Source organism: Bombina bombina, chromosome 11 (assembly GCF_027579735.1).
Source record: "Bombina bombina isolate aBomBom1 chromosome 11, aBomBom1.pri, whole genome shotgun sequence".
NCBI lineage: Eukaryota > Metazoa > Chordata > Amphibia > Anura > Bombinatoridae > Bombina > Bombina bombina.
In genome coordinates, this window is record NC_069509.1 from 178,685,222 (window position 1) to 178,705,658 (window position 20,437).

Sequence of the window (20,437 nt, forward strand, 5' to 3'; positions counted from 1 at the left end):
AAATTACAGAAAATAAAAAAACAAATTACAGATCTTTAAACTAATTACACCTAATCTAATAGCCCTATGAAAATAAAAAAAGCCCCCCCAAAATAAAAAAAAACCCCTAGCCTAAACTAAACTACCAATAGCCCTTAAAGGGGCCTTTTGTGGGGCATTGCCCCAAAGAAATCAGCTCTTTTACTTGTAAAAAAAAATACACACAACCCCCCAAATACACCAACCCCCCAAATAAAAATCTAACTAAAAAACCTAAGCTCCCCATTGCCCTGAAAAGGGCATTTGGATGGGCATTGCCCTTAAAAGGACATTTAGCTCTATTGCAGGCCCAAAGCCCTAACCTAAAAAATAAACCCACCCAATACACCCTTAAAAAAATCCTAACACTAACCCCCTGTCAGGGTGCCAGGAATCAGACTGAGACGAGAAGTGCAAAAATAAACACACCTTTATTAATAGCAAAAAATAATAAAAAGTCCACAAGTCAAATAACAAGCCAGGAGTCAAAACCAGAGCTGGTAGTCAGATGAGCAGAGTCAGGAGCCAAAGCGATTAGTCAGACGAGCCGGAATCAGGAACAAGGAAAACAGCAGAGTCAGGAACAAGCCAGGGATCAGGAACCAGGAAGGACATCAGGCAGCCAGGTAATACACAGGAACTCTCACAAACAGGTCTGAGACAATGCAAAGCATACTGAAAAGAGGCCCTTTAAATAATAAGTGATGACATCACAATTCTGAGACTGCATCCTGTCTCACACGGATGATGCACACCAGTCTGGCCATAAAAGTGCAGGAAATGAGCAGCATCCACCAGAATGCACCATAGTCAGCAAGAGAGGTAAGTAAATTGGCTGCCAGCAGCACATGGCAAACAAACAGGGGGAAAACCCTGACACCCCCGAAGATTCACTTACCGGGAGAAGTCTTCATCCAAGCGGCAAGATGTCCTCAATGAAGCCGGCAGAAGTGGTCCTCCAGATGGGCAGAAGTGGTCCTCCAGATTTGCAGAAGTCTTCATCCAGATGGCATCTTCTATCTTCATCCTTCCGGCACGAAGCGGGTCCATCTTCAAGACATCCGACGCGGAGCATCCTCTTCTTCTGATGGACTAACGACGAATGAAGGTACCTTTAAATGACGTCATCCAAGATGGCGTCCCTTAGATTCCGATTGGCTGATAGAAATCTAAATACATTAATATAACTGTGATAATAAAAGACACAGATTGCAATGTATATATAACTTTTTATCACATTATACATTATACTCACTGGCAAGAAAGATATTACAGAAGTTTAAATTATACCAAAACAGTCCACGAACAAACACTAAAAGCACACACAAAAAAACTTTTTTTGCACGAATAATATATAGACACATGTTAAACACATAGGTAAAGTAATGAACGTCCTCTAAAAATATTTATCACATTCCTCACTAAGAAACTCTAACACATGAAAAAATTCCACAAAACTATGGAGCAAACCTATTCACGAAAATTTTCCCCTAAAAATCAATAGAATTAAGAGGTTAAACACATAGATAAACAATGGTCTTATAAAATTCACACTTTTAAAACTTAGAAAATTTATTTCACAACTATGTAAGAAAAGGGTTTATATATGATTCTGAATACAGGCAGTTATCTGTATAAGATTTATAAACTAACACTTGACACATAAAACACTGATCAGGACTATTACCTCTTGCAAATTAAAGCGAGAACACAATAATACACGATTGAGACCACAATATGATTTATTTCCACTTAAAACATAGGAATATAAACAAACAAACGATATAAGTTGATAAAGAATAAAGGTCCCCCCAAAAAAAAACACTTAAGGAAGAGTGGAGCATAGGCTTGAGAACTGTGTTTTTATTTCTATTTCTATTTTTATTTTCATCTTTATCTCTATTTTTACTTTTATCGTAAGAAACGATACACAACAACCCATATGCGTTCACAGATGAACTAATAAGTTTGAAATATAATAACAACAGGTCAGGATGTATAAAGGATAGATAACCTTATATTAACAACACAAAGAGAGGAATAAGAGACAACCTTCCAGGAGGAGGAACAACAAATAAACAATAGGGATTGGTCAAGAACAAGATCCAATCAGGAAGCTGGACACGATATTTAAATCCAGACTGCACAGCACACAAGCATCTTGATAAAGGCCCCAGGCTGAAACGCGTAGAGATTGCTGACAGTCACAGGATATCTAAACACAGAACCCAGCAGGTGAGAGGTCTTTCTCGTGTTCGGGCTGGCTAGGATAGGTACATCGAGCCATATCCCACTTTCTAGGGACAGACTCCATATGTGTAATTCCTATCCAAGGATCCAGTAACCGCTCCAGCCTCAATCACCTGGCTTAAGGGCTACACAGACACAAGGAGAAAATCCACAATTGGATCAGGAAATACCTGAAGAACCCGGATTTTAACCAAAAAAAAAAAAGAAAACAAGGGAGAACATACGGAACTACTTCACCAAAGGACCGGCCGGTCACAACTTTAACGGAGGAGATCCAGAATATGGACAATATAAAAAGGTTTTTATAACAAGAGACAATCTGCTTATACACGTATATATGACAGATAAATCCACTTACTACCATTTACCGCTGTGACAAACCACCGTAGACCTGGAATATCAATGTCTAAGTAAAAATACGTGGTATTCACACTCATCTAGCTAATATATTGTAAAACTAGATCTGCACTGAAAAATTGTAATTGTAACAAACAAAATATACGATACATGTATGTCAAGGAATAGAAACTTTTTGTTTTTTATCAGATGTTGCCAATCAGAGCTGCTTTCATAAAACCACGGTTATAGTCCAAAACCAGCAGTAATACTGATAGAATATAACAAGTATAAATTTCAAATAAAAAACTGTTTTAATGTGGTTTTAAATCTAGATGCCGGCATCTATGTGTTAGATTTTATTGTTAACTATTATACGATAAGAACCTTATCTGTATAGGAATAAAATACATATATCTTAAAGCACTTGCTCCTCTCTCTTCTTTTACATCATATTTTATAATAATATCTATAAGATACTTATATATAAAAAACATAGGACATAAGACTATTTTAAAAATATAGAAATTACTCTATCATCCAGGTTATATGATCAAAATAAACCGGGGATCCTTATATATCAAAATAGTAATCCCATAATTGAACAACCCAAAACAGGGACACCTTCATATTCAGATAAAAATAGATCCAAACTAATATATATTTATTTCACTTTATAAGACTCGCAGCTGCGTAGCGCTATCCCAATCACTTTTTCTTCTCTTCTAAACTTCGGTGATAGTGTTTTTGAGGTTACATCACCATTTGGGATTAGCTAAGAGTCTGAGTGTAGAATCTTTGTATTAACTTTAACCCTCTATAGTACTATAATAACCTCTTATACAAAGATCCGCTCATTACCTACCACACTCGATTTATACACTTCAAATTGTGAAATTATTAACATTTAAAAACTATAAAATTATTAACACTCAAAATACTGAATAAAGAAATTCATCTCTATTTTTAAGGAAATATAAATAAAAATTCGAAAGAAATAAAAAGGACACGTGATTAAAGAGTAGTTAAAGACAAATATAAAATATGGACATTTTCAGCCACAGAGACTTAATACTTCAGAATATAGATACAAACACAAACAATAGAATGTACAATACATTAGAGACCACAAACATAGAAAACATTTATTCTGACCTAGAAGACATAATGTGTAAAGAAATAAAACATATACTAGAAATAAAATATATACAGAATTATATCAACTTAAAAATGGTACCGAGAGGTCTCAGACTTAAAAAGGACTGCACATTTGCATTACCTGACACACTATCCAAAGAATGGTTTGAAGTGTTAGACACAGCCTCAATTAACTTAATGAATATCATAGTCAAAGCAAGGAAATTACAGTTAGATACAACTAAAGAGGAGATAGAAATAATTAAAGACAAATTAGGTAACATGGAAATAAAGGAAGATGACAAAAATATACAAAGTGAGATTATTAAAAGAATATCAGAATTAAAAGAAAATATTGTAACACAGAAAAACTCCAAATTTAATAGAGACTCAGCAGATTATAAAAAAGATGACGAGGAGACCACACAAACAAATAACCCAGTATGGGAAGAACAAGAGAACATCAGTGACACAATCACCAATGGTGATACAAAAATAGAAAATACAAGGAAAGAACCCATACATATATTCAGTAAAAAGAAAACTAATAACACGAACAAGAAAAATATACTAAAAAACTCACATATGACACACAATACAGTACAACAATATGACAATAACTCATATGGAAGAGGATGGAGAAACAATTATAGGAATTGGAGAGATGAAACTAATAATAAACCAGATAGACACTGGGAAAATTCAAACTGGGAAAAATCACATTGGGAAAAACCCCATAGGAATTTTAACAACACTAGAACGTATCAGAATTGGAATAGGAAAAGAGACCAATACCAAGAATACCGACATAGAGAACCTTACCAAAACTATCACTATAAAGAGAGCGAATACTACTACCAAGATCCCATAGATAAACATCATGAGAGATATTACAATGAACCATACCAGAACACTAGGAATAGAGATAGAGACTTTAGACCCACAATAAGGGATGATTCATATAATAGACAGGATAACTGGAGACTACCGACACATAATAGATTCATGCCACTAAGACAAGAAATCAGCCCAAGGAGAGAATATAAGAATAAATCAGACAATACAAAAGCAAACACAACCCCCTCCAATGTACATTTTTTAGAAGAAACCCCCGCCAGAGCGGGGACATCAAGAAACCTAATAGAGGAAGCAAAACCCCAAAGAATACAACAAGGGAAAAGAAGGTTAGAGGTAGAAGAGGGAGAGGAACCCCAAAACAAAACAGTGAGGAGATAACCACAAACAATGAAAAAGAGAAAATTGGTATATTTAACATAAGCAAAACACCACTAAATAAAGATCAAGAAAGAGTACTTAATAAGGGCCTATCCTTCGCTCCCTCATGCAAACTCAACAAATTTGAGACCCTCATTAACATCAACCAATACATCCGCAAACTCACACTAAAAAGGTATTTTTTAAAAAATCCAATACAAGACAGGAATAAAAACGAGAACAGTCAATACAAACACACCAACCTACGAGCGAAATCTTCTTTCTATCCCACTCAGGACAAAAGTGAGCATATTAAATTATTTGAACAGAACATAAAAAAAGAACTAGAGGCCTTAGATCAAACCAAACCAATTAAGAGAAATATGAATAGGAAAGAGATTCAAACACTAAAAGAACTTCAGAATAACAAAGAGATCATAATCAAACCGGCCGACAAAGGTGGGGGGCTGGTCATTATGGATAGGACATACTATGTAGAGGAATCAAATAGAATATTACAAGACAAACTCACATATGAGAAACTAAAAGATAATCCCATTAAAAAACAAAAAGATAAATTAAGTAACATACTCAAAAAAGCAAAAGATGAAGGGATTATAAACGATTCAGAATCAGAATTCCTCTCCATAGATTACCCCAAAACACCTACATTTTACTTTCTGCCAAAAGTGCATAAAAATTTAGAGAAACCACCAGGACGTCCCATCATTTCTGGGATAAACAGCTTAACATCAAATTTGTCACAATACGTGGACTTCTATTTACAGAAGTATGTTACTAAATTACCAGCATACCTTAGAGACTCTACACACTTTATTAATAAGATTAGAGAAATAACATGGAAAGAAAATTACACACTAGTGACATGTGATGTGAATTCCTTGTACACTAATATATCACATGAACTAGGACAAAAAGCTGTGAAAAAAACCTTAGATAAAGATGAGGAACTACCTGAACATCAGAACAGATTTATTATGGAATGCATAGATTTTATCTTACAAAACAATAGTTTTTATTTTAACAATGAGGTATATTTACAGATTAAGGGAACGGCAATGGGCACAAGGTTCGCCCCCAGTTACGCAAATTTATTCATGGGACAATTTGAAGATGAACATATACATAATGGCCCATGGGGGACGAACCTTGTGCTCTATTGCAGATATATTGACGATATATTTATCATCTGGCAAGGAGACACAGAACTACTGGACACATTTATTATAGACCTCAATACCAATAGTCTTGGTATCACATTCACGCATGAATATAGTAGATGGAAAATACACTTTTTAGATATTGAAATTGAAATTAACAACCTCCAAATCAATACCAAAAACTACTTTAAAACTATAGATGCAAACAATTATATACATGCAGAAAGTTGCCACCTCAAACAGTGGAAATCTAATATCCCAAAAGGACAATATCTACGAGTAAGGAAAAACTGCTCCACACTCGAAAGTTACCAATCTCAATCTGACATACTAACATCTAGATTCATAGAGAAGGGGTATAATAAAGACACTGTAGAAAAGATAAGACAGGAAGTGTCAACAGTAGATAGAGAGTCTCTATTAATAAAGAAAAACAAAGAAGAAAGAGAAATCGATGATTTCTTTATACCCTTCATAACCGAATACAGTAGCCAACACTTTGAAATAAGAAAAATTCTGAAAAGGAATTGGCATCTAATAAAACAAGATCAAATCTTAGGGAAAAGGGTAAGAAAGCAACCAGACATAATTTTTAAAAGAGCCAAAAACCTCAAAATGATATTATCACCGAGTGAGTATAGAGAAAGAAACAACACTGTTGACGGAGACCTAAATGGAAATAAACTAAAAGGTTTCTTCCCCTGTATATCCTGTAAATCTTGTAAATACAGTGAAAAAAGAAAGGAAATAAGATCATCCAATTCAAATTTCTGTCTAAAAATAAATCAACTAATAAGATGCACAGACAGGAATGTCATCTATTGCATAAAATGTACATGTAACCTACTATATTTTGGACAAACAAGTAGAACTGTAAAAGATAGAATACGAGAACATATTCTAAAAATAGAACACGAAGCAACAGACACAATACTGTACTCACATTTTAAAGAAAAACACTCCAGTAATTTAAAAGATTTCAAATACTGGGGTATTAAAAAACTACATCTGGGAATAAGGGGGGGGAATATGAATACACTCCTCCTCAAAAAGGAAGCAGAATGTATCTTCAATTTCAAAACATTACACCCATTTGGATTAAATTCAGAAATGGATCTAAATACATTAATATAACTGTGATAATAAAAGACACAGATTGCAATGTATATATAACTTTTTATCACATTATACTCACTGGCAAGAAAGATATTACAGAAGTTTAAATTATACCAAAACAGTCCACGAACAAACACTAAAAGCACACACAAAAAAACTTTTTTTGCACGAATAATATATAGACACATGTTAAACACATAGGTAAAGTAATGAACGTCCTCTAAAAATATTTATCACATTCCTCACTAAGAAACTCTAACACATGAAAAAATTCCACAAAACTATGGAGCAAACCTATTCACGAAAATTTTCCCCTAAAAATCAATAGAATTAAGAGGTTAAACACATAGATAAACAATGGTCTTATAAAATTCACACTTTTAAAACTTAGAAAATTTATTTCACAACTATGTAAGAAAAGGGTTTATATATGATTCTGAATACAGGCAGTTATCTGTATAAGATTTATAAACTAACACTTGACACATAAAACACTGATCAGGACTATTACCTCTTGCAAATTAAAGCGAGAACACAATAATACACGATTGAGACCACAATATGATTTATTTCCACTTAAAACATAGGAATATAAACAAACAAACGATATAAGTTGATAAAGAATAAAGGTCCCCCCCAAAAAAAAAAAAAAAAAAAAAAAAAAAACACTTAAGGAAGAGTGGAGCATAGGCTTGAGAACTGTGTTTTTATTTCTATTTCTATTTTTATTTTCATCTTTATCTCTATTTTTACTTTTATCGTAAGAAACGATACACAACAACCCATATGCGTTCACAGATGAACTAATAAGTTTGAAATATAATAACAACAGGTCAGGATGTATAAAGGATAGATAACCTTATATTAACAACACAAAGAGAGGAATAAGAGACAACCTTCCAGGAGGAGGAACAACAAATAAACAATAGGGATTGGTCAAGAACAAGATCCAATCAGGAAGATGGACACAATATTTAAATCCAGACTGCACAGCACACAAGCATCTTGATAAAGGCCCCAGGCTGAAACGCGTAGAGATTGCTGACAGTCACAGGATATCTAAACACAGAACCCAGCAGGTGAGAGGTCTTTCTCGTGTTCGGGCTGGCTAGGATAGGTACATCGAGCCATATCCCACTTTCTAGGGACAGACTCCATATGTGTAATTCCTATCCAAGGATCCAGTAACCGCTCCAGCCTCAATCACCTGGCTTAAGGGCTACACAGACACAAGGAGAAAATCCACAATTGGATCAGGAAATACCTGAAGAACCCGGATTTTAACCAAAAAAAAAAAGAAGAAAACAAGGGAGAACATACGGAACTACTTCACCAAAGGACCGGCCGGTCACAACTTTAACGGAGGAGATCCAGAATATGGACAATATAAAAAGGTTTTTATAACAAGAGACAATCTGCTTATACACGTATATATGACAGATAAATCCACTTACTACCATTTACCGCTGTGACAAACCACCGTAGACCTGGAATATCAATGTCTAAGTAAAAATACGTGGTATTCACACTCATCTAGCTAATATATTGTAAAACTAGATCTGCACTGAAAAATTGTAATTGTAACAAACAAAATATACGATACATGTATGTCAAGGAATAGAAACTTTTTGTTTTTTATCAGATGTTGCCAATCAGAGCTGCTTTCATAAAACCACGGTTATAGTCCAAAACCAGCAGTAATACTGATAGAATATAACAAGTATAAATTTCAAATAAAAAACTGTTTTAATGTGGTTTTAAATCTAGATGCCGGCATCTATGTGTTAGATTTTATTGTTAACTATTATACGATAAGAACCTTATCTCTATAGGAATAAAATACATATATCTTAAAGCACTTGCTCCTCTCTCTTCTTTTACATCATATTTTATAATAATATCTATAAGATACTTATATATAAAAAACATAGGACATAAGACTATTTTAAAAATATAGAAATTACTCTATCATCCAGGTTATATGATCAAAATAAACCGGGGATCCTTATATATCAAAATAGTAATCCCATAATTGAACAACCCAAAACAGGGACACCTTCATATTCAGATAAAAATAGATCCAAACTAATATATATTTATTTCACTTTATAAGACTCGCAGCTGCGTAGCGCTATCCCAATCACTTTTTCTTCTCTTAGAAATCTATCAGCCAATTGGAATTAAGGTAGAAAAAATCATATTGGCTGATTGGATCAGCCAATAGGATTGAGCTTGCATTCCATTGGCTGATTGGAACAGCCAATTGAAGATCAATCCTATTGGCTGATCCAAGCAGCCAATAGGATTTTTTCTACCTTAATTCCGATTGGCTGATAGCATTCTATCAGTCAATCGGAATCTAAGGGACGCCATCTTGGATGATGTAATTTAAAGGTACCTTCATTCGTCGTTCTGCCCATCTGGAGGACCACTTCTGCCCGTCTGGAGGACCACTTCTGCCGGCTTCGTTGAGGACATCTTGCCGCTTGGATGAAGACTTCTCCCGGTAAGTGAATCTTCGGGGGTTAGTGTTAGGATTTTTAAGGGTGTAGATTGGGTGGGTTTATTTTTTAGGTTAGAGCTTTGGGCCTGCAATAGAGCTAAATGCCCTTTTAAGGGCAATGCCCATCCAAATGCCCTTTTCAGGGCAATGGGGAGCTTAGGTTTTTTTAGTTAGATTTTTATTTTGGGGGTTGGTTGTGTGAGTGCTGGGTTTTACTGTTGGGGGGGTTGTGTGTATTTTTTTTAAGGTCTATTGGTAGTTTAGTTTAGGCTAGGGTTTTTTTTTTTATTGGGGGGGTGTTATTTTGATAGGGCTATTAGATTAGGTGTAATAAGTTTAAAGATCTCTAATTTGTTTTTTATTTTCTGTAATTTAGTGTTTTGTTTTTGTGATTTAGCTAATTTAATTTAATTTATTTAATTGTATTTAATTTAGATAATGTATTTAATTGTAGTGTAAGGTTAGGTGTTAGTGTAACTTAGGTTAGGTTTTATTTTACAGGTAACTTTGTATTTATTTTAGCTAGGTGGTTATTAAATAGTTAATAACTATTTAGTAACTATTCTACCTAGTTAAAATAAATACAAACTTACCTGTAAAATAAAAATAAAACCTAAGCTAGCTACAATGTAACTATGAGTTATATTGTAGCTAGCTTAGGGTTTACTTTATAGGTAAGTATTTAGTTTTAAATAGGAATAATTTAGATAATGATAGTAATTTCTATTTAGATTTATTTAAATTATATTTAAGTTAGGGGGTGTTAGGGTTAGGGTTAGACTTAGATTTAGGGGTTAATACATTTAATATAGTGGCGGCGATGTTGGGGGCGGCAGATTAGGGGTTAATAAGTATAATGTAGGTGGCGGCGATGTCCGAGCGGCAGATTCGGGGTTAATAAGTATAATGTAGGTGTCGGTGATGTTGGGGGCAGCAGATTAGGGGTTAATAAGTGTAAGATTAGAGGTGTTTAGACTCGGGGTTCATGTTAGGGTGTTAGGTGTAAACATAAAATGTGTTTCCCCATAGGAATCAATGGGGCTGCGTTACTGAGCTTTACGCTTCTTTTTTGCAGGTGTTAGACTTTTTCTCAGCCGGCTCTCCCCATTGACGTCTATGGGGAAATCGTGCACGAGCACGTACAACCATCTCACCGCTGACTTAAGCAGCGCTGGTATTGGAGTGAAGTGTGGAGCTCAATTTTGCTCTACGCTCACTTCTTGTCTTTTAATGCCGGGTTTCAAAAAACCTGTAATACTAGTGCTGCAGGGAAGTGAGCGGTGAAAATAACGTGCAAATTAACACCGCACCCCCCATAACGCAAAACTCGTAATCTAGCCATAGCTTTTTTATTGTTCTCCTTAAAGGGACATTCTACTCCAGAATTGTTAGATAATCCCTTTATTACCCATTTCCCAGTTTTGCATAACCAACACTGTTATATTAATATTACCTCTGTAATTACCTCTACATATAAAGGAGAGAAAGATCCCTAAGCCTCTGCAGACTGCCCCCTTATTGTAGTTCTTTTGACAATCAGTGATGGTTCATAAATAACTTCACGGGAGTGAGCACGGTGTTATCTATATGGCCCACATGAACTAGCACTGTCTAGCTGTGAAAAACTGTCAAATGCTTTGAGATAAGAGGTGGCCTTCAAGGTCTTAGAAATTAGCATATGAGCCTACCTAGGTTAAGGTTTCAACAAAGAATACGAAGAGAACAAAGCAAATTTGATGATAAAAGTAAGTTAGAAAATTATGTAAAATTACATGCCCTATCTGAACCATGAAAGTTTAATTTTGACTTCAATGTCCCTTTAAGTATTGAGCTTTGGTTTACAGACAAATATAAGATAAGGAAGCATGTGTATGTACACAAAGTGATAACATTAACCCATTTTATTAGGTTGTGGTTTAAAAGCACTAAAGCAGCAAATTCATATACACAAATAAACCTGACATGACGGCTGCAATGGATTGCAAAAATGTGCTGAACCACCAGAACAAGAAGTCATGATCTCATATTGAGGGTAATAGGTTCAGGAGTAATCTGCAGAAGTTCTTCTTCACAGAAAGGGTTATTGATTCATGGGATAAACTTCCATTAGATGTGGTAAAGGCAAACACTGGGGAATTTCAAGAATGTATCTGGGATAAGTATCAGACTACGATACAAATAAATGTTTACACACAGTGGGCAGACTTGTTCAGCCTATGGTTCTTATCATAGAAATAGGTTTCTCTGTTTCTATGAAACCCACTATGGCAATCAATGGGTTAAAACATCCAGGGCCGTGTCTTGTTCATTCTTATTGTAAAATATGGTCTTGTACTTTTAGCTATTGGCTTCTCTAGCCATAAAGAATCGTTACTACAAGCAACGCTTTAGCTATAATAATCACTCATGTCCTAATTATCAAACCAGGGAGTGGGATTTTCCAAATAATGGGCAGCAGTGCTCTTCGTACCTCTGTCCTTGACACTTAATAGGATACAATTCCTTAAATTATAAGGCAAATTCTAAAAGTAATTGGGCTTTAAGTGTTAAAGAGACAGTAAGCACCTTGTAATTATAAGATGTTTCTGTTGTGTCGCTATAGAATAAAATATCAGACAAGTCGTAAGATTTTTAAAACAAATAAACACCTTTTTACTTCAATTATTTACCAATAGCCAAGCTCCACTCACTATTTGCCTTATTTGGAGGAGCCAATCTGGGCTTTAGTTCACAGACAACAAGGCTAATTCCGGCTACAATGTTAGTAGAAAGTGAATTGTTTTGCAGTTGTTATCAGTGAAAGCCAATTAGTGACAGCTATATCTGGTACTGTTATGTCCCTTTTAGAAGCTTTTTCTCTATAAATGCACATTTTTAAAGATTAATTTATAACACTGTTCCAAACACATCTGCCATTTGGTTTTCAACACACATGTACACTCCTAAGCCTACCTCAGTATTCTGACTAAGAGAAAGATGCTGTTTTACATCTGTAAGTTCTGTCTGAATCAGTAATGTTTGTTTTTTACTTATTTGTCCCTTTAAAGAAAAACTGATACATTTTAAAAAGTTGATACTTTGTAATTGTTACATACAGTGTTATAATAGACAAGCTCCTTATGCCTTTAAAGGGATAGTAAACCCAAAAACTTAAAATCTTTCTTGAAATTTCATTATACATATTAAATATTTCAAATAAGTACCTGTTAAACTTTTTCACTTGTTTTCTAGTTATTCCATATTAAAAATATTTATTTTGCCAAACCCATTTTATTCTCCTTATGTGGGCCCTATAATGAAGTTCTACCTAGGTAGAATCATCATGGAGACCCACATGCGCATATTATTCTTTTAAAATAAAGGCATGCGCATCTTGGCCGCTCAGTCCTAGCTAATGCAGCGCATCACTATACTGACACGGGAAGCAGTGTGGACTTCATTATAGTGACGTCAACGTTGGTGGGAGTGGCGCACCAGAGCGCTGAAGATTCACGGAGCAGAAGCATAATCTATGTCAGTTTGCTTGAGGTAAGTATAAGTACCCCTATGCTAATGAGCAATTTGATTTGATCTTAGTAAAAGGAAAGTAACGAGCATTTTTTTAACCCCTAGAAGAATGAGCATGTTGGGTTTTTTCTTATGATAAAGTAGACAACCCACAGCAATTATTTTTAACACCTAGACTAACGAGCAAGTTTTTTTGTTCTTTAAAAAGATTACTTACAGGAGATGCAAAGATTAAAAGCAACAGCAACTTCGGATGTGAATTATTAACATGTGAGAACAAAACAACTTGCTCGTTAGTCTAGGGGTTAAAAATAATTGCTGGATAGTCACTATGGCCTCTAGTTATGAAAGTCTGGCAGACCTGATCCGTCAGTGCGGATCAGGTCCGCCAGACTTCGCTGAATACGGAGAGCAATACGCTCGCCGTATTCATCATTGCACCAGCAGCTCACAAGAGCTGCTGGTGCAACGCCGCCCCCTGCAGACTCGCGGCCAATAGGCCGCTAGCAGGGGGGTGTCAATCAACCCGATCGTACTCGATCGGGTTGTATTGTTGCGATGTCTCAGAGCAGGCGGACAGATTATAGAGCAGCGGTCTTTGTGAACGCTGCTTCATAACTGCTGTTTCTGGCGAGTCTGATGACTCGCCAGAAACACGGGGCATCAAGCTCCATACGGAGCTTGTTACATATGCCCCTATATGTGCTGTCTGCCTTATAAGATATGTTAGTTTTTTTCTAGGGGTTAAAAAAAATACTTGTTAGTCTATGGGTTGACTGCCTTTTACTAAAATCAAATTAACTAGCTTGCTAGCCTAGGGGTTCTTATTATATTTGCCTTGAGCAAAGTAAAATATAAGCCCCTGTAGTATGTGGAAACTATTGACATTGTCAACCGGTCTGCGCATGCAAGGTTTCAATAAAGAGCGTTCTATTAATATTTAAATGAAATGGGTGGAAACACTTGCCTATTGGATGTAATGATTAGTTCATCTTGCATAAACTCTGCCTATTTTATAGGCGGTCGTTACTGCTTCTTGTAAGTGAATTTTAAAGTTAAATTAAAGATATTTAAAGCTTCTTTTCAGGAAAAAAAGTAAGTTGACTTTATTGCATAAATATCTATAATTATAATTATGTATTTTGTTTTTGTAATATTTGGCAAAGATGTATAACCCTTTAAGGAACTATTTATACGAGCTCAGCAGTGCTGGAACCAGATCAGCTCACTCACACATCCAGATACTTTGTCACATAATTGCAGAGCAATTTGGTGACTTACTGATATCTCCTTAGTGACTGGTAAATTAGTAGCAGCATCACTTATTTGTGCTCTTTCACCCTATTAGAGAGTTATTTTAGGCTCTATTTAAAGCATGATCATTATTTTATCTAAAGAGCACTCATTTTCTAAATGTCATTGCTAAAGCAAAACTGTAGTAAATGTTATTCCAGCTTCACGAGTTCATGATTTACTAGTAGAAAAGCTACACAAGAATTATCTATAATGTCTATTTATGGTACCCTGGAAATGTGATAGGTGATGCAGGATATAGAGTTATAAACGCCTCAATAGCACTATGGTGGGATCAGGGGGTCAAATTATCAAGCTGCGTGGACAAGGGCGCACATTCGCTGCCGCAATTCAGCATTGCACACAAGCACTATTTTACCCTCACGTACAATCCTGCCCCCTGGACGAGACCGGGGAGATTGAAAGTCGCCAACTAAATGGTGGCGAAAGGGTAGGGAAGCAGCGGTCTAATGGCCGCTGCTTGTTAAATATGGAGTGTAGGTACCTGCAGTCGTAAGGGGTGCGAAGCCTGCCAAAGGCTTTCATAAATCGACCCCTAACTGTAGACAGAGATTTGTGCTCTTTATCTTACAGATCAGATTCTGGGCTCTGTTTTCAACCAGATTTAGGGACATATTACAAGTGGAGCACAAAATATTGCTGTCATGAAATGTGTAAGACCAGCGCACGCATTGTGCTCATGAGACGGCATCAGAACCTAAGCGCAGCAAAGGAAGTAAGTAGAGCCGTGATGGCAGAAAATGTAAATATGTATATGTATGCTTATATACATACAGTATATATTTATGTGCTTCACATTTGCTTTGTTGTCTTGGTATTATTTGTTGATAGCTAAACCTAGGTAGGCTCATAACTGATTTCTAAGCCTTTGAAGGCCGCCTCTTATCTCAGTGCATGCTGACAGTTTTTCACAGTTAGACAATACTAGTTCATGTGTGCCATTTAGATAACATTGTGCTCACTCCAGTGGAGTTATTTATTAGTCAGCACTGATTGGCTAAAATGCATGTCTGTCAAAAGAACTGAGATAAGGTGGCAGTCTGCAGAAGCTTAGATACAAGGTTATCACAATAGACAAAATTGGGGAATGGGTAATAAAGGGATTATCTATCTTAAACATTTTCTAGGAGCAGGAATTTATAAGAGTTAAAGGAACATACCAGTCAAAATGTAATTGCACATAGATTCATTACATCTTTGAATAGAAAGGTATTTGCAATATAAATGTATTGGCAAAAATGCTTATCTCTGTTTTAGTGTTAAAATTTTTCTCTGCACGTGCATGTGAAGCATAGCTAGATATTCTCAGTGCACCAGCATTTTTAATACTGCAGTTGCTCAGATCACCAGTGGGGCTGTATCATGTTAACAATGAACAAATTGAGTCATTACCAGATAGTACAAGCACCTTAGGCTCTCTGGGCAAGTGCTGGTGCACGTTGCATACTTAGATACACTTTTAAAACAGCTATAGCTTTTATTAGAAGCATTTTTTTCTAATACATTTATACTCCAAAAATGCTTCTGTTCAATGCCAAAATGCTCCCATGTGGTTTCCAATTTTGGCTTGAATATTCCTTTAAGTATATGAAACATTCCATTATATTACTGCACCAGCTGAGAGGTCAATGGTGCAGCATTTGTTATATGCAGGCTCTATTAAAAATAAGATTATAAATAAGTTTGCTCTATCAAATAAAGGTTATTTATTAGTTGTCTGATTTCCTTTTACCTATTAGGGTAAGCAGCACTATGAATGGTGCGGTGAAGCACAGGGACATGTGACAAATATGTTACCACCAAAGAAGCATGGTCCATGCTAAACAGAGACAGTGGGCAAAAGTAATATTTGTTGCATGGCTTTTATGGCACCTGTTTTTATAGTTTCTACTTCGTTTTTAGCAAGTTCTGCAGATGGATCAAATTTAAAGGACCACTCAGTGCAGTAGAATTGCATAATTAATGAGTGCATAATAAAAAGACAATGATTTTACACCTACTCTGAATCTCAAATAAGCAGTAGATTTTCCCCCCATTTTCCGGCCTCCTGTACCATGTGACAGATATCAGCCAATCACAAACTCGTAAATGTATACCCTGTGAGCTTGTGCACATGCTCAGTAAAATCTTGTTCCTCAGAAAGTGTGAATATAAAAAGACTGTGCAAAATTTGATAATGGAAGTAAATTGGAAAATGTCTTAAAACTGCTGCTCTATCTGAGTCATAAAAGTTTATTTTTACTTGAGTGTCCCTTTAACATTTAATTTCAATTATTGTCACAGATCAGCGGCAGAATAATAAGTTATATCAGAAATGCAAGGCTATGATAGAATACATGGATCCTTCAGTGTTTCTTCTAGTGGTTGGGAAACAGCAGACAAAGGTGAGATTATCTGTCAGGTGCATAGGATTACAGCCTTGATATATTTTACATCACATTTAATTTAGAGATCACAACCAGAGATCTTCCCCATGGTGACGCTGTGATGTGATTCCAGACATACGTCCAACATAATGTAAGATTATTAAGTCATTAGTCAGTTCTATGAGTCATCGCAAATGAGGGACCAATTTAGAGTTGCTGGATGTGACAAATGTCCTTATTCACACACAAACTGATCAGGAATATGTATTAGGAGTTATAAGACAGATACCCCTTATGACCCAGAGCTGCTAGTTATATAGGTTGGCAGTTTTATGGTTGCGCCGGAGAAGCTTTTATCCCCAATCATTACCACAGCACCCCAAACCTTAATGGTGACAGCTGAATAAACAACATAGTATCTATAAATGATTATATTCTATCTTTTCTATACATCTCATGTTCTGTACAGAGCAAGGAGGGAAATGCTTAAAGGGACACTAAACCCATATTTTTTCTTTTGTAATTCAGAAAGAGCATGCAATTTTAAGCAACTTTCTAATTTACTGTTATTATCAAATGTTCTTTGTTCTCTTGCTATCATTATTTGAAAAAGAAGGCATCTAAGCTTTTTTTTGGTTTCAGTACTCTGGACAGCACTTTTTTATTGGTGGATGAATTTATCCACCAATCAGCAAGGACAACCCAGGTTGTTCACCAAAAATGGGCCGGCATCTAAACTTACATTCTTGCATTTCAAATAAAGATACAAAGAGAATGAAGAAAATTTGATAATAGGAGTAAATTAGAAAGTTGCTTAAAATTTCATGCTCGATCTGAATCACGAAAGAAATTTTTTGGGTACAGTGTCCCTTTAACATGATGCTGTATTGACAGCAAATATTCACCTGGGAATAATATGCAGATGTATTGTGAAAATAATATTAGTTGTTTACAGTGGCGTCACTAGGGTTGGTATCACCCGGTGCGGTAAGTTATGGTGTCACCCTCCCTCCCCCCAGAAAGCAGACACACACAAACACAAAAACACAGGCACACACACATACAAACACTCAGACACACTTAAAAACACACTCAGATGCACACACAAACACTCAGAAACACACGCAGACACACACACACACACACACACAAAAAACACTCAGACACACAAAAACACTTTGACACACACACACACACACACACAAAAAACACTCAGACACACAAAAACACTTAGACACACAAATACAAACACTCAGACACACACTCACAAACACTCAGACACACAAACACAAAAACACACACACACACACAAAAGCACTCAGACACACACACAAAAACTCAGACACGCACACAAAAACTCAGACACACACATACAAAATATGTAAACTGCACTGCATTAATTATAAAGCTCATGCCTAGAGCTGCTCCCTGGCTCAGCAGAGCATCAAATGAAAGATAAACAGAGCACTCTAAAAATAAATCACTAAAGAAAAGTTTTAGGTGCAAACTATGAAAATTCTGCTCTCTGACTCTGTTCCAAGTCTGTCAGTGCACAGCCCCGGGCCGCGTGCCTACCGCTTCTTATGGCCAAGCACCTCTGCTCTCTGCCCACTCCCAGACCCCCATCCGCCCTCCCCTCCTACCTGTTCAGTGTGCACTTAGTGTACCGTAACCGTACCGGTCTGGTGGGCATCATACGTGGCTCCTTCACTTTAGAGACAGTGTCAGACAATCATGCAGTCAGGTGCCAGGCATCTCCCTCATAATTTCCCAGTTCCCGTTTAGAGAGACAGCACAGCAGTGAGTGAGTCCACTCCTCCACATGTCACTGAGCAGTGAGCACAGATAGGCAGGTTTAAGCTAGCAGCGCAGCTTCGCAAGCCCCACGGCACGCCCACAACATTCATAGTGAAATTGGGCAGGGGAGGAGCAAAGTACAAACAAGCAAAAGCAGCCGGGAAAACTATTTGTGGAAATTGCAGCGCTGGCTCAAGGGGCAAAAAAATGAAGTGTCTACAACTTCCCCAATCCCACTAATGTTCACAAATGCCAGCCTCTAATAAAATAATCTATGCATCTCAACATTGTATTTCTTTGAATTTCAATAAAATTTAAAAAAAATATTTTTTTTGGTGGTGTCACCCGGGTGTGCCCGCACCCCCCTAGTGACACCACTGGTTGTTTAAATATACCTATTAGGGACATATATAAAGGAGTCATTATAGTGTGTAAACAATAGCTAAGTATAATATAACAGTGTTAGGTGTAGTAAAAATACATTTACAGTTTCCTATAATATTGAAAGAATATAGATTTCAGAAGCCCAATAAAACATTTTATATTACAATATCACGTTCTGGGCAGTAGGAAATGAGCTATCCCAGCCTTATCTTCATGCCAACATTTTGCACCCACCAAATGTTTTGGTTTAAAGGGACAGTCTACACCTTAGTCATCTTAAAGTCTAACTTTAGATTTAAGTGATGGTAAATCCAAGTGTTTACCAAATGGATTTACCATCACTAAAAATCAAGGGGAGTTTAAGTTATGAGATCTAAAAAATAGGGTGCTAAACTCACCCTTTCTGTGCCGTTGCACAGCGCTAAACTCAGTGGCTACGGCCGCCCACGGCACATCAGTCTCCTTCAATGAGGTGACATTTGCAACTCTGAACCAATAGCTGTGCGTGTCAACTGACAGGTTTCTGTAAGCATGCATGGCTATTGATTCATGGTAGAAGTCCGATGTGCCGTGGGTGGCACAAGTCACTGAGTTAAGCGCTGTGGAGCAGCACTAAAAGGGTGAGTTTAGCACCCTAAGTTTTAGATCTCATCACTTAAACTCCCCTTGATTTTTAGTGATGGTAAATACTAGCGTTTGTTAAACGCTTAGATTTAACATCACTTTAAGCTGTAAATAGCCTCCTGCACCATTTCTTTATCATGCAGCAGTAACAGTAAATAAATTATTTTAAAATGACTATTGATCCTGGTCACTTTAAAATGGCTGCCAAGCTCCGCCCACTGATGACATAATGATCTGGGCTGCATTAAAGGCTTCACTAGTTACAAAAGACTCACTAATTGGATTCAACAGACTGTCAGTGCTATTCAGCAAAGTGCATAGATGCAGCCCAGATTGTGATGTCATCAGTGGGAGGAGCTTGATAGCCATTTCAAAGTGACCAGAAACAAAAGTCATTTTAAAATAAGTTTTTTTACTGTTCCTGCTGCACGATATAGAAAAGGTGCAGGAGGCTATTTGTAGCTTAATCTAAAGTAAGACTTTAAGAGGACTAAGGTGTAGATTGTCCTTAAGGCACTGCCAGAGAGCAACGGATTACAGGCCTGGGAACCATGTCCAACAAACTATTTAGCAGATCTAAATGGGCCAACTGCTACCAAACATGGTACCATGCTGACACATTGGAATATTCTCTTTTTGGCTGCCATAAAATTTGATCTTGAAATCAAGAATATATTCATATTCTAACT